The sequence below is a fragment of the Aquila chrysaetos genome, chromosome 7 (assembly GCF_900496995.4).
Source record: "Aquila chrysaetos chrysaetos chromosome 7, bAquChr1.4, whole genome shotgun sequence".
NCBI lineage: Eukaryota > Metazoa > Chordata > Aves > Accipitriformes > Accipitridae > Aquila > Aquila chrysaetos.
Window position 1 is genome coordinate 19,826,671 of NC_044010.1, and position 14,743 is coordinate 19,841,413.

At 37.5% G+C, this 14,743-nt stretch overlaps 1 long non-coding RNA gene across 2 annotated transcripts; it reads left to right on the forward strand.

Annotated features, from left to right (window-relative positions):
- Window positions 1-296: 296 nt before the first annotated feature.
- LOC115344164 lies at window positions 297-14,353 on the forward strand. 2 transcript variants are annotated; one of them, XR_003924460.1, is made up of 4 exons: window positions 297-372; window positions 1,289-1,436; window positions 4,123-4,190; window positions 14,294-14,353. It is a non-coding gene; the product is annotated as an uncharacterized LOC115344164 (long non-coding RNA). The 2 variants fall into 2 exon arrangements; XR_003924461.2 differs by lacking the exon at window positions 14,294-14,353 and adding an exon at window positions 5,237-6,889.
- Window positions 14,354-14,743: the final 390 nt, after the last annotated feature.

The window sequence follows — 14,743 nt, forward strand, 5'->3', positions numbered from 1 at the left end:
GCCAAGATCTCAAAAATAAATCAGTTTTTTAATAAAGGCTCTGCCTATTCATGTTTGTGTAACAGGTTTCAGGTGTACTACTGTAATCTGACCAATACTCTGGGCAGATTCGCAAAAGAATTTGGGGGCTGATTGGGCATCTAGCAATGGATTTTTAGATTTCAGGAGGATAGGGAATTGGAAACCGAGATTACTTGATTTTCCAAAATGAGAGCTGTGAAGCATTAAGTACTTTTCAAAATTCTCGCAACCAGGTGAGAGCTGATCAACCTATGGAAACCTGGTTCTAACTGCTGCTGTTCCCCCACTCTAGGAGATACCTGCCTCCAGGTTGAATGGCTGGTTACAATGTGACTCTACAAACCAGTTAAGGTAAATACAAAGCATTAAATGTAAACTTGTGAGGCTGTCCTCTGCTGTTAAAATGAGATAACTCATTAGAAGGAGCAATCTTTGAAACTGGAGCTGATAATTACATGCCTTTTAGCATTTCTTTCCCATTTTTCTGAGATCCTTCTTTCTTTCTTTAAAATTATTGCTGTTTCTGAAACATGCTAAAAATTAATATATCAGTTGTTGGCATATTTTCCATTGGGGAAATGCCTTCTGCTTAATGTGTGGCATAGAAAACCCTGTGCTTGCTGCCTGATACTATAACACACACAGTAAACAATTATAAAATGTCCCATTGTATGACTGTTTCCTCTCTTCTCTGAACAGAGTTATTTTTAAAACTACATATTGATTTTCTTCTTTCCACTTTAAAACTCCCCGGAAACAACCTCCACTGTCCTGCAAGGACCCCTCTTTGTAAACTGTGGCTCAGTTTCACAGTTAAGTAAAAGTCTTCTATTGATCCCTGAAGGACCACTGATGAGTTCCTCAGGGACGTGGGGCCAGAACAGGAAGCACTGCTGTAACGAGCACCCTTTGAGAGAAATACTGTGTGAAATAAAAGAGAGAACCTGCAAAATGTCCTTAAATTTATATTTCCATCAAGATTTCAGATAAAGCACACAAGTCTTCTAGACTTTAATTACATTTTTGTCATTCAATAGTAGTTCACTTGGGATACTGCTGTAGGAAACCAAGAGAATAGAAAGCCACAATTACATTGTTAGAATAGTTTCTATGGAATCTTCCTCATCTTAGTCTAAAAAAATTTATTTTGATTCCTCCATTGAGAAGATGTCATTGTGGGAAGAGGTCCAAAAGCACTTGGACTCTCAGCTTGAGTGTATTCTCATTCTAAAATATAACCTTCCTTGGGTGCTTCTTCCCCCACTAGTTCCTGGTGAAGATTTCAGGATGCTGTTTAAAATAACAGAGATGGAGTTTGTCATGGAGAACTAATGCATTTTATACTAGGACTACTGAAGGACCGGCATGAGAAGCCACAAATATTTTTGTGAATCCTTTTTTGCCTACCTCAACAGGTAAGTCAGAGCTGCATATCTGTCATGGTTTGGCCCCAGCTGGCAACTAAACACCACACAGCTACTCCCCACCCCACCCCCCCCAGTGGGATGGGGAAGAGAATTGGAAAAAAGTAAAACTCGTGGGCTGAGATAAAGACATTTTAATAGGACAGAGAGGAAGAAAATAATATTGATGATGGTAATAACAACAATAAAGAAATTACAGTAATAGTAATAAAAGAATTGGAATATACAAAACAAGTGACGCACAATGCAATTGCTCACCACTCGCTGACTGATGCCCAGTTAGTTCCCAAGCAACGATCTGCCCCACCCTGGCCAACTCGCCCCAGTTTATATGCTGGGCATGATGTCACATGGTATGGAATACCCTCTGGGCCAGTTTGGGTCAGCTGTCCTGGCTGTATCCCCTCCCAACTTCTTGTGTCCCTCCAGGTTCTTGCTGGCTGGGCATAAGAAGCTGAAAACTCCTTGACTTAGTCTAAACATTACTGAGCAACAACTGAAAACATCAGTGTTATCAACATTCTTCTCATACTGAACTCAAAACATAGCACTATACCAGCTACTAGGAAGACAATTAACTCTATCCCAGCTGAAACCAGGACAATAGCAAAGACTGAAAATAAATATTACATAGAGGAAGGACACATGAAGGAGATCAAATTGAGGAGACTTAAGTGTTTAAATTTACTAAGCATGTTTTCTTTTTTCTTTAATGTGAAGAAAATGTACAAGTATTATTGTCTAAAATGAGGTGTTGCAAGGGCAAAAGTGCTTTCATACAAGGTTGGATGTGTGTGTTTGTTTTTAAATGGACTGAGAATATCTGCCATTATGTCTCTTTTTCCTGAGTTTTGTCAGTCGTGCCGTGAAGCACATCAGTGACAAAGGTGGTTTCATTGGAAATAAAGAACTACAGGGGGTTTTTTTCATCTTCACAACACTAGCTATATGATTTCATATAGATTAAAAATAATTTCTCCAGATGTTTCTTGTAAAATGAAATGATAGAATTGTCACACAAAATGTTTCTTTCCAGAAGCTTTGAAAAAAATGTCAAAATTTTCTTTTGCAGTAATTCTTGTGTACATATATCGGCTGTATTCACGTTCCAGACTGAATTGAAAAATCAACCCAAACATTTCCAAAATAGTCTGTCAAGTATGGTAATTGGCTCATGCCATGGCAAGTTGCAATATTCTTTAAAAACCCCAATGATGTTACACGGATTCTAATACTTTACTACCATATAAGCAACGTAGATATCACTGTTAAGTTTGTGACCTCGAAAGAAGGGTAACATCTAAAGATTAACCAGGATCAATACAGAGTTATATGGACAGAAGCCACTGAAATGTCACTTCTATGCTTTTTTATGATTGTCAGAGAATGCTTGAAGCAATTTTAACAAATATAAGTCTTTATAAGCAATTTTTCCTGCGGGGAAATGCAATATGTTTTCTGCATGTTGACTTAAGTAAACAGCGTTTTAGCTCTCTTTATGAGTTTACAGGTATTTAGACTGCAGTACTTTATGTTCCTGGGTGTTCAAACTTACAGGAAGTGTCTAATTATATTGCTAAACTAATCTGTTCAGTGTTTTCACCTTTCAGTGGGGTGGAAACCAGCATATCTCAACAGTCTGAAAGTCCTATGGCACAAGTCCTCACCAGATGTAAAGTGTCGTGGCTCCAAATTCACAGAATCACAGACTGGTTGAGGCTGGACGGGACCTCCGGAGGTCATCAGGTCCACCCCACCCTGCTCAGGCAGGGCCACCTACAGCCAGCTGCCCAGGACCATGTCCAGACAGCTTTTGAGTATCTCCAATTCACTGCATGTGGAGAAGGGGCTGGGAAACAGTGAAGAGAGAAAGGGATTTATTCCTATGTATAAAGGTTTCTTACAAAATTTACACATCGCACTTTCTGTAACTATGGTAAGTGACAGCAAGAGAACATGAAGCTGACAGTCATATACCTACATGGCTATTAAAAAGCGACCATATTTACATAAGCCTTTAAATACTTAGACTCACAGACTGCAGTGGTCAAATGTGTGAGTGAGTAGTGAGAAAATGAGTGGCAAAATGGGATACCTTTAACAAATTATAAATCTCTTTTAGGCCTACTGAAGTTGACTGCAGCAGTTTTGGTGATAACATGTCCTTAGCCTAACAGGAACAGTAGAATGAGGCAGAATGCCCCTTCAAAAATCCCGCTTCATTCTTTTAAGTGCTACTACCAGCAGCAGCATTAGGGACATCTTTGTATTTAGACAGAGCCTGGACGCTTTCTGGAACTAATTGTGTTCAGAGGTGGTTCAGATGGTTGCTGCTGCATCTGCCCCTGACTGGTGGAGGTGCTCTGCCAGAAAACATCATTCCGAGAAATACAGCAAGATTCAGGTTGGAAGGGAAATCTGGAGGTCACCTGTTCCAACCCTTGCTATTTGTCTCCTGTGTAGTAGGCTTCCTACTATTACTGTGTTTTTCTTGTCAGTTGTCCCTTTGCCAGTGAGGACTGATTTAAGAAGCCATCAGGCTGAGAGATGCCCACCTGTGCAGCTCCACTGGGGACCCACTGCTGCAGTGGAGAATGAGGAATAAAATAGTAGAAACCCTTAGAAAAAATGAATTGGTTTTGCTAATGCTTAACAGACCTTTTTCTGTTCAAAGCAGAGTGAAAAAACAAACTAGAGGAATGCCTGTTGCAAACTACTGAGCTGTCTACAAGGACATAATATTTTGTAAGTATAAATCATTTAACTTCTCACAGTTCCTATGGTTAAGTGGTGATACGATCCACTTTGTAGGTGTCTGCTTTGCTTGTTTGGTTTTTAAGCAGTCCTTTCTTACCTTTTGGTGAAAGACTTTTCTGTGTCAAAGTAATTAGTTTTGTCCTGTCATTAGAATACAATAGCTATGGTATTTTTTTGTCAAATTCTCAAATATATATTAGCTGGGTTAGCTTCCAAGATTTAAAAAGTGTCATGCCAGTGGGTAGCATGCTTGAAGGTAATAGCAAATTAATGGTCATGAAGAATTTAGTTCAATCTAGTTTAAAAGATGCCTCACTGAATTGAAGGTTGCAGCATATCTAGATGGCAAGCAATTGTGAGATAGGTAAACACATGTGTAGGCAGAACGTATACGATCTAAAGAAACATGCACACGTAACATTCTGACAGGTCTGCTCTCAAATTTGTCTAGCATCAGGTTATTTTTAAATCTGAAATTGATTAAACTTAAGTCTATATTTTTTTATGTATTTTGAGTGTGTCTAATTTAAAAAGGCAATGGTTAAAAAAAGTCCAGAAAATTTGAGAAAAAATGAGAAAAAAGTAAAACTGTTTTGGTCTAAGCATGTAGAAGAAAATAAAGATTTATATTTTTCTCTCTCCCCCGAAAATAAAAAAAATAATCGTGAAAACACCTCTAAAGCAATTACGTGTTTTGGTCACTATATTGCAGAAACGTAGAAGGATATTGTCATTAGGATGACAAATGGTTGCAGATGTTATAACTGTGAGGAAAGGAAATATTACGCCTGTAGTCTTTATGAAGGGAGAGATTAAGAGGAGTCATGATGAGATATGAAACTGTTTCAGTGTCCTATGACATTGTGCCTCTAGCCCAGATCTTTGAAGAACGCTGTCATGACTTCTCTTCTTTCGTGTTTAGAAGAGTATCTTAATCCACATGGTGCAGACACATTACCTGTCACAATTCTTTGATCTCATTCAAACTAACTGAACAGTAGGATGCTCTAAAGAGTGCTGTCCATTGCTTCTAGGAATGGGTTGGCCACTGCCTGACTCAGCAGAGGTCAGTTACTTAGCAGAAGAATTCATGATACGCATCTTGGAGTCTCAAGTCTCCCAGCATCAAAGCAATTGGAGATGATAATGCCCATATTGCACATCACAATAACGTTTTAATTCCTATGAACTGCAGAGATTTCACCTCCTATGTCTGACTCCCATCCAGGATCAAATGGTCCACTTCACTGAGAAGCAAAAGAGCAAGTGCTTACAGCATCTCAGATGAAGCCAACATCCAGGACTTGACACAAGCTGGAAGTCATGGATTTGCATCAGGTTTAGTAGTACTTAGGGTTGGTTGCTTGCTGTTAATAAATGGAGGGCAGCTCTCCATTCAAATCAGCTTGGACCTGTCCCTTGCTTTTGCCGTTGCCCGCAGTGACATAATGTCCTATCTGATGGAGATTGCAAGACAGAGAGACCGTCACTAAACCATTCTATGTTCCTTTGCCTAGCAGGTACAATTAAAACAAACAAAACTATGAGTACTTCCATTTTCAAAGCTCTGTAAGGATTATTTTTCTGTTCTGTTCTTAGCAGCATTTAATAGATCTATAGGAGCTGGTGAGATATTCTGAACTTTGACATCAGCAATATGCAGATGTAATTTTCTCTGCTTATCCTTTGCAGTGTAGGAAAACATTATTGTTGCCAAGCTAACCCAGGCACTGGCTCATGTCTGTTAGCAGATGAAGAACAGCTAGTTGAAACCAAATCGGAACAAGGCTGAGCTCCTGCTGGTTGGCAAAAGTGCACAAATAGCACCCCTGGCCATGTTAAGAAGCAAGAACTGAAGAAATACTGTTGCTGTTCTGGTGGCATACTCAGTTTGACTTAGAACAGGCAATATTAAGTATCTGATGAGAACAACTGTGTCTGAAATTTCTAGAATGGCACAGTAAAATTGAAGTGCTTAAATATTTTGTGTAAAGATCCAAAGTTCTGGAAGCCATCCAAAGCAAGCTTACCCTTTGGGGTTTGTTCATCACTAGTACAATTCATGCCTTTCTTCTTGAACAGCAGCTTTTACTGCTATCTAGCATGGATGATGTTTCACAGAAAGGAAAGTATGAAAAGAAGTGTTCACCTTTTGGTCAACTTACAAACTGCCAGTACCACATTTTATCTGGAGAAAGAAAAGTGAAAAAAAAAAAAAAAAAAGTACTAAATGGGACATTTTCTACTGTGGAAATTTATTGAGGTTTACTTTGTAGAAGTGGATATTTTGTATAAATACAAGTTACAAACTCCTGAACACCAACACGAATATTCTTAAAAGTAAAAGTAGTTGAGTTCAAGTGCCTAGAATTGGCAGAATATATAGGTCTAAGTGCCATTTTCTAATAACTGAATGGAAATAAAGCAGTGACACAAGCATTCTCATATTTGATCGCGGGAAAAATGCCCTTTGACTTAAAATGGAGTGACACCAAGTAACAAAATATTGCCTTATACACATCTAAATTTCTTTGTGTACATGACTAATTCTACTGATGTGAGGTAATAAGTTTCAGACATTCAAAAGTGTATGTGAGAGGGTAGTCTACCCACTGATTTCAGACAGGAAGAAGAATTCTTGAATAGCACATGCGGAACTTCAAAAACCATTGCCAAATTGTAAAATCATAATTTTAATCGTAAAATAAATTCATCATAAAATTTAAAAAATGAATTACATCTGTGGGTTTTCTTACCTTTTTTTTTTAATTATTAGAAAACAACTGAACAGTTTTAAGCTTCTTCCTACAGCCTGGTAATCTTTAAAAATAAAAAGACATTCTGATCCTGTAGTCAAAACTGAAGTTTGACAATACATATATTTTACAGCTTAACCGTAATACATATACCACAGGATAAACTCATAGCAAAACCATGAATTGGTGACAAGAGAGTTATGGAACCTGGTCTCTAATGTCCCCAGTCTTATCAACCCTCAGCCTCCTTCCATCCATCCTCTTTCATTCTCTGATCCCAAGCAGATGTGAAGTAGTCACCCTGCTCATGAGTAGAAAGCAGAATGAGGAAGAGAACAATCTTAAGAATATGTCTTTATATGCAGATTTTCACTAGAAACTGTTTAAAACCAACAGAGAAAAACATCAAGGCTCTGCCACCTGTCATTAGGCACTCACGTGTGGAGCAGGGGAAAAGTGTGAGGGAGAAGGAGTGGTAGAGAGGAGCTCTTGTGGCCTGACCACAGCCTGCATTCCCCATCCCCTGCTCTGCTCAGGTTGGGGGAAGTAGAGGAATGGGGAATGAAGGAGAGAACTTGAGCCTGGGCAAGGGTGGGAAGGTGTTATTTTAATTTTTTTGTCTTTGTTTCTCATTACCCAAATCTTTTTTAATTGGCAGTAAATTAAATTAATTTTCCCCAAGTCAAGTCTGTTTTGCCCATGATGGAAACTGGTAAGTGATCTCCCTGTCTATCTTGTCCCATGAGCTTTTCTGTTTTACTTTCTCCTTCTGTCCTGTTGAGAGTGAATGAGAGAGCAGCTGAGTGGGCATCTGGCACTTGGCCAAGGTCAGCCGACCGCAATACTACTTATTGTGGAAATATTTGGGGGGCATGAAAGAAAAAGACTTTATAGGGAGCCTACAATATTAAGAAAAAAATGTTCAAGATAATAATAATTATTCATTAGAATAAAGTGATCTCATCCTATCAAAAAGCCACGTATCTGCCCTCCTAAAAAAATTTACATTTCCACTCTCCTACTAAAGCAGAATACATCTTAAAGGTCTTTGATATATTTTTCACTGAGCAGTTATCATTTGTTCCAGACCCCAAATACCAATAGAACTAAACAGAACACATGCTTAATAAGAATCACTGACTTCAGGTGGAACTGATGTGTTTAGTTATATACATGAATTATCTTGCTTAAACAGTGTAGCACATTTTAAAACATTTTCTCTGCCTAAAGTTTCCTGTACTGGCAATGAGAAATACAGTATAATTAATATACATGAGCTTTCTAACCAGAGCTGCTGTATAAGAACAGTAATAACAGACTGCACAGAAAAATAGAGATGGTGGGATTCTGATCACTTGTGAACTTCCATCTGTGTATAATACTGGTGTGGTTTGCCCAAGGGGAAAAGAAAGTGACATCTAATATAGGGTGAAAGACTACATTTAGTTCAGTGAAGATTGTCTTAATATTTTGCAGTTTCCAAGTTACATTTCTCATTAGAATGAATGTCTCCTTAATGTGAAGATGTTCCAGAGATAAAATGTAGAAACCAGTTCCAATGAGTTACTGTTACCAGTATCTCATTCTTTCTAATGTGTATATGTACAAATTTTCCTTGCAATCTAAAATGACAATCTGGAGAGTGAAAAACTAAACTAGCTTAAACTTTATGCATATACTTAGTAACATACTTGCATTATTTATTTGGAAAAAATGGTAATAAAAAGTTGTTCTGAGTCAGTAACCTGTGAAGAAGATGCACAATGTTATGCATCTCTGAGATTTACTAGTTGAAGACATAAAAACTTGCAGTGGCTGAAAACTAGGCAGCTAAATTGAAACTAGTAGTAAGACTCAAAATGTTTACAGTTATAGTGATTAACCACTGGAACAGATTAAGAAGATATGTGATAACTCCTCTTTGACACAGAGCCTGTAAATCTAGAGTGGGTGTCTGTCTGAAAGATACAGCATAGTTCAGCCATGAGCTGAACTTGCCACAGGAATGGCTGAAATAAGTGGCATTGCTTCTGTTGCACATAATGTCAAACCACATTCCCAAAATGGTTCCTTCTGATTTAAACATCTGTGAGTTTCTGTGTGTGTCTTGCCTACATGTGGAAAGATGGAATAACACTGTGTGGTCAAGAAAGGAAACTTCTTAGACATACCTATTAGAAAAATGATGTAAAATAAATTAAATTGTAGGAAATCAGCAAGCTCAAAAACACCACTTCAAGTTTTAAAGACATATAAGAGAAGAATGGTTGAGCTACTAACATTATTTAACATGTAATTTAACTTTATGCTGTTTGCAGGTAGGTTGACTTGTATTTATAAAATGTACTTGAAGATGTCTGAAAGTTCTCCAAATAAATATGGACAACTAGCTGTCAGGAAAAAAGGAGAGATCAGAAGTCTTATCTTACAGGAAGTTAATTTACTTGCATACATTTTATGATTGCAATTTTTGTGCTTTTCTGTGTGGATAGAATAGTATGAAGTAATTTTGCACCAGTTTTAGGTAACTCCAAGAATGCCGTGTTTTAATAGTTTCAAATTTATGGAGAGATGCATATGATATGTGTTTTATTCTAATCATCCCTTGAAGAATCAAAATATAGTCCTTAGTTAGAAGTGAAATACCAGGCTAGATGTACTGTTCTTGTGTTTGCTATGCCAAAATCATGTGTTTCTATGGCAACAGAGCTAATCTATACTGTTTCAATTGGATGAACCCTGATAAAATTTGCTACCTAAAGTAATCTCAACTGTAGTCCCAGTGACATTAGATTGCTTAAAATAAATTGTCTGAGTCTAGTCTTTGTCACTGTTTAACCAAGATGCATTAAAGAATTTGAGTAAGGTAATGCAGCGATCCCTATTCAGTTCTACATTGTGATGCGCAAAAACTGCCTTCTCTAAATCATGTTTTCTTAGCTACTGAAGTAACTAAGTATAACCACTCTGACTTTCTGCCTTTTGTCTGATCAACTGCAATGGATGCATTTTGAAATTTAACCTCTCTAAAAATTAAAATTTTAGTTGAACCATTTTGCCACATGGCCTTGCAGAAGTTCAGCTAGGAAGACACCCTCACAAGATTTCTATGCTTGGCTCCCACCAGCCTGGGTGAGTGAGCCCATTAGGAAAACAAGATCTTGTATCCAGCTCCCATAGATACCCAGATCCATCAAAGGCTTCAACTCAACTTTGTCTAGAGTGCGAGCAATGCAGATGCATTGCAGTTTTACCTTTTACGAATATATGGTTGTGAACCAAATAAAGACACCTATAGATTTTTATATGTAAAAGAACAAAACAAAACAAAAGAGCTCCTTTTTAGTGCTAGGAAATACAGATCTCAGTTAAAGAACGACTGCATATCATGCGTGTCTGCTCTTTCTATTCTTTGGCCTTAGGCTGTGGCTTCTTAAGGAGTCAGGGATTTGTTCCCTGTGGCATTTCCCTGGCAGTGGAAGCCTTTATTCCTGTGAAGTTTCCTTCTTCAGATGAACTTTCAATTAGTAAAGACATCTCTGCTCCTGTAGTTATTTCTCTTTCCAGACCTGCTTTTGGCCTTCTTCCTCAAAATATGGCTTAAAACTTAAAAGGGAACTTGCATAGCTTTCAAGTTTCTTTGTCAAATGACCCTGGATGAGTGTCATCAGTTTACTACATTTTCTTTTGTAGGTGGTTTGTTTCTTCACTTTCCCTTTACTTCTTCAGATCTGGAAGTGTAAAGCAGCAAACACAACCTCTTTTGTTCATAGCTTGTGCTACTTGGTTGAGCAATCACGAAAATTTAGGGACATCATCTGTGTGATAGGCATAAGATTTGTTTTTCATCTCTACTGGATTCTAGCTCACTGTAGAGGAAGAGGACAGCAGACAGGGTAAAAAAGCCAGATTTCCACAATGAAGTTCATACTCTAATGCAAATGCTGGCAAAGTCCTGACCAAACTTCACACACTGTATGAGAAAGAGGCCTTGAAATATATAATACTCCCAGATACAAGCAACCAAAATACTCCTTAGACCTAATTTTAAAACTGCAGTTCAATCAACATACTCCAGATGGCACACAATGATGATGAAATTATGCATGTGCTACTTTGAGGGATGGTATATGCAAACAGAAGTAGCTTGTTAACACAAAGCCCCTGGAAGATGACTTCAGGACTGACAGTCATCTGTACACCCAGAAAACAAACAAAACTTTCAACTCTTTAAAAGATAGTGTTTTGGGGAAAAACAAAACAAAACAAAAACCAAAATACCCCCAAACCCCTGTACTAATCTCAATTATAATGCAGGAAAAACAAATGTTTGAAGAATTACCATCCTTTATATGCTAATAAATATTGAATGGCAGATGTTTTCCAAGCAGATAGATGATTACTTTGGCCCTAAGTTACAAAGAAATAATACAAGATATATGAATTTTTAAGGGAGACTATTACTTGAACATAATTAGAAGGGATACACAAATAACTTCTAATATTAAAGACATGTTGCACTACCTTCTTCTCATTCTGAGTAAAAATTTTCTCTGTGATTAGCCCTAATTAAAATGGGTACTGCAAACTGCAAAGGGCAACCATATCTGAACAGTCATGCACTTAAATTTCAAGAGTAATACCATGACACATCGTACATGCCTGCATAGACAGCACAAGATAGACGACAATTCTCTGCTTATGTTTTAGCAACTGATCAAAACCCATATTGTATAAAAATTTTACAGAATAAAACTGTAGAAGCTGATGAGGCTTTTGAGTTTAGGGATAAAGTCTATTTCAAGTGAAATGGTGTGTTGTACAGGATGTAAGTCCTAGTTCTGACTTTCTGCTGAATGAGGACTAAGTTTTTGAATAATTACAGAAAGAACACAAAACAATTTCTGGAACTTCTGCAATTTCAGGGTTAATACAATTTCTGACAAAAATGCAGCCGTATTACAGAAACCCTTCAAAGGGCTTGCAAATTAGCCTTCTTGCTTTTCTGGCCAAAAGGCTACCTTCAGACTTTATGAAAATGATTTTCCTGAAGCATTGGGCCGATCTTAGGCTAGGCAAACAGTAAAGCAGTTGTCTAAAAGCAACAGAAAATGGCACTAGTAGAACAGCTTCCCTACAACAACCTTCTGAAGCATGTTTATTTTAAATAGTTTGTTCTGTAGTCTAGGTGGTTTTAGATAAATGCCACAGCAATGCTCTTAGTAAATGCACAAATCTAGGTAAGTACTGTATTGTGCGAGGGGGCAAGGTTTACTTTTTGTAGTTCCACACATTGACTCTGATGAACATTTCATGCAAAAGGAGTTTCTGTAGTAGAACATTTCAGAATTCATGAATAGTAATTGAGCCCTTTAGTTCTGCACTAAACTTAAATCCATTATTCTCCATTTAAAGCAGACACATCATGTTGCTCTACAGAACACTGCTCTGTCAATTCAGTGCTTTTTTCAGTGAGCTGGGCTAGAATATTAAGCACTCTTTGCTCTCAGTATTCTTGCTGTGCTTGGCACATTTGGATTCCATTTGAAACAGGCAAATAGCAATTCTGTTGTTCATAATGAATAGCCTATATGTGTATATGCACCTTGCCTTTGAAAGGGGGAGCATATATTATTTGCCACATCTTGAATCTTTGGCAACCAGTTTGCTTCATTGCCTTTCTCTCTCTCTCTCTCCACATAAGCACTGAAATGTAAAATGTAATAAAAGTCCCTGACAGATTTCTGTCTTCTATACCACACAAACCAGTCTGCTTCAGCATTCAAAGTGTACATATTTTTTCTGTCATAGACAAATTAAAGAAATGCATGTAAAAACAGAGTTAAGTAAGAAAGATCAAAGTTTCTAAAATTCCCCTTCCATGCTGAACATTATCAAGCATTTGCTAGAATGTAGCTATTACTGTGCCTAGGTTTTACTATGCTTGTGCAGCCAGATGTCTGTCCCTACTGTGCTAGCAGAGATAGAATTCAATCTCTTCCCATATAATTTTTTTGGTTGCTAAAGTTCTGTGAATGCACAGCTTAAACCCTGCTAGCATGTCCCGTTAAGTTTCTGCACTAGAAGGATTTTATGTTCATCATAAGCAATAAATCATGCAATTTTGCTTAAATGAATTATCTCGTTTGAGAATGGTGTGCTAAGCCAAATTTTATGAAAGCACGCCAAAATCTTAAGTTCCCAGCCTCCCCATTTTTTCCCTGTTAGCTACAGTTCTGTTACATTTAGATCTCCATTTATAAGGTTTGTCTGCATAGAAGCTGGGGGAGGAGAAATTGAATAGAGCATCTGAAAAAATGATCTGTACCTTTTGCTTTAACGCATGTCCTACACAGATTCCTATAACTAAGAGAAATAATACAAGGAAATCTCTCATTTCTATCCTTAGTGTTCAAGTAACCCTAAAATCATGAGATTCTAAGGAGAAATTATGATGATGCTTATATGGCAGGCCACACAAAGCATGGTGTTTCTCTCTTCTGTACTGGCAAAGTTGAAATACAGTTGTATGGGGTAGTTCTCTGTTTCTCTCTGAGACACTCCTTTGTGTATGGGGTTGAGATATAAAGCCTACTGTTTCTGTCTGCATTGGCTGATGGTATTTTTCATCTGTGCATCAAGTAGATCTTAGGGTAAGTGTGATCAGCAAAAAGCTGAAGCTGCCAACATTATGAGGATGGTTTAAAACCTAAGGTTGCTTAAAATGGGTATCACCAGACTTTACCAGCAATTAGCAAAAGTTAGATGGAAATGCCTCTGTGAAACAGTCCTTAGGGAGAGAGTATACCCAGAAAGGGTTTCTTCAGCACAGCGTACGTGGGTTCCAGCTATCGCAGCACCCATTTATACTTCTGTTGCCAGCCGATGAATGGCACTGAATAAGCTACATATTTTATCCGGTGTGGTAACACTAATGCAAAGGGAATCCCCAGTTTCCAGACAGCTAGCAGGACAAAACCAGCTTGAGAAGACCTACAAACATATTCCAGTCTTCCCAGCTCAGGAGATGTTAATGAAGTGTTTTAAGATCACCAATTACAACTGTCTTGTTTGAACTGAACTGAAAGATGTGTGAGGAATGGAGATGCTAGTTTAGAAAATTGTTTAAAATGCAAATCATTGTCTTGCCTCACAATCAATTTTTCAAGAAAATAAGAAGGTAACACTTCAGAATTTAAAGACTGTAATTTGAATTTAATATTAATGCTTGGATGCTTGGATTACAAAGGTAATTGACCCAGAGCCTCATGTAGTGTACAAAGTAGATGCTCACCCAGAAAAACCAATTTTTTTTTTTTTATTATTTTTTCTCAGAAAATGGAGACATTCTGCTATGGGCTGGGTTTTGTTCCTTGCAGAGGTCAAACCAGTGTCTGTTTGAAAAATTCATGATCCAGAAAAGGTAATTTTTAATGAATATTTATGAGAGATGTCCTTTCTTATCAGAGCTGTGCAAGTTTTCAGAAGCTTGCCACTAAGTCTGCCTTCTGATTTTTAGCAAAAAGCTTACAAGTTCAGTCTGAGAAAATAGTCAGGTTACATTTTTGTCTAGCTTTTTCTAGCTTTTACTGGTATGTATCTTTTTGCATAGTAAGATATATCACTGTGATGCTTTTGTAATACACTATATACAGGTTGGGTTTTTTCTACAGAAGACTAGTACTTTAGGAAGGTTAATGTTTCAAATTAATTCTGTTATTTCAGGGTCAATCACTAAAAAAATCATCATGAAAATAAACATGAGCTGATGGGTTTATATAATTC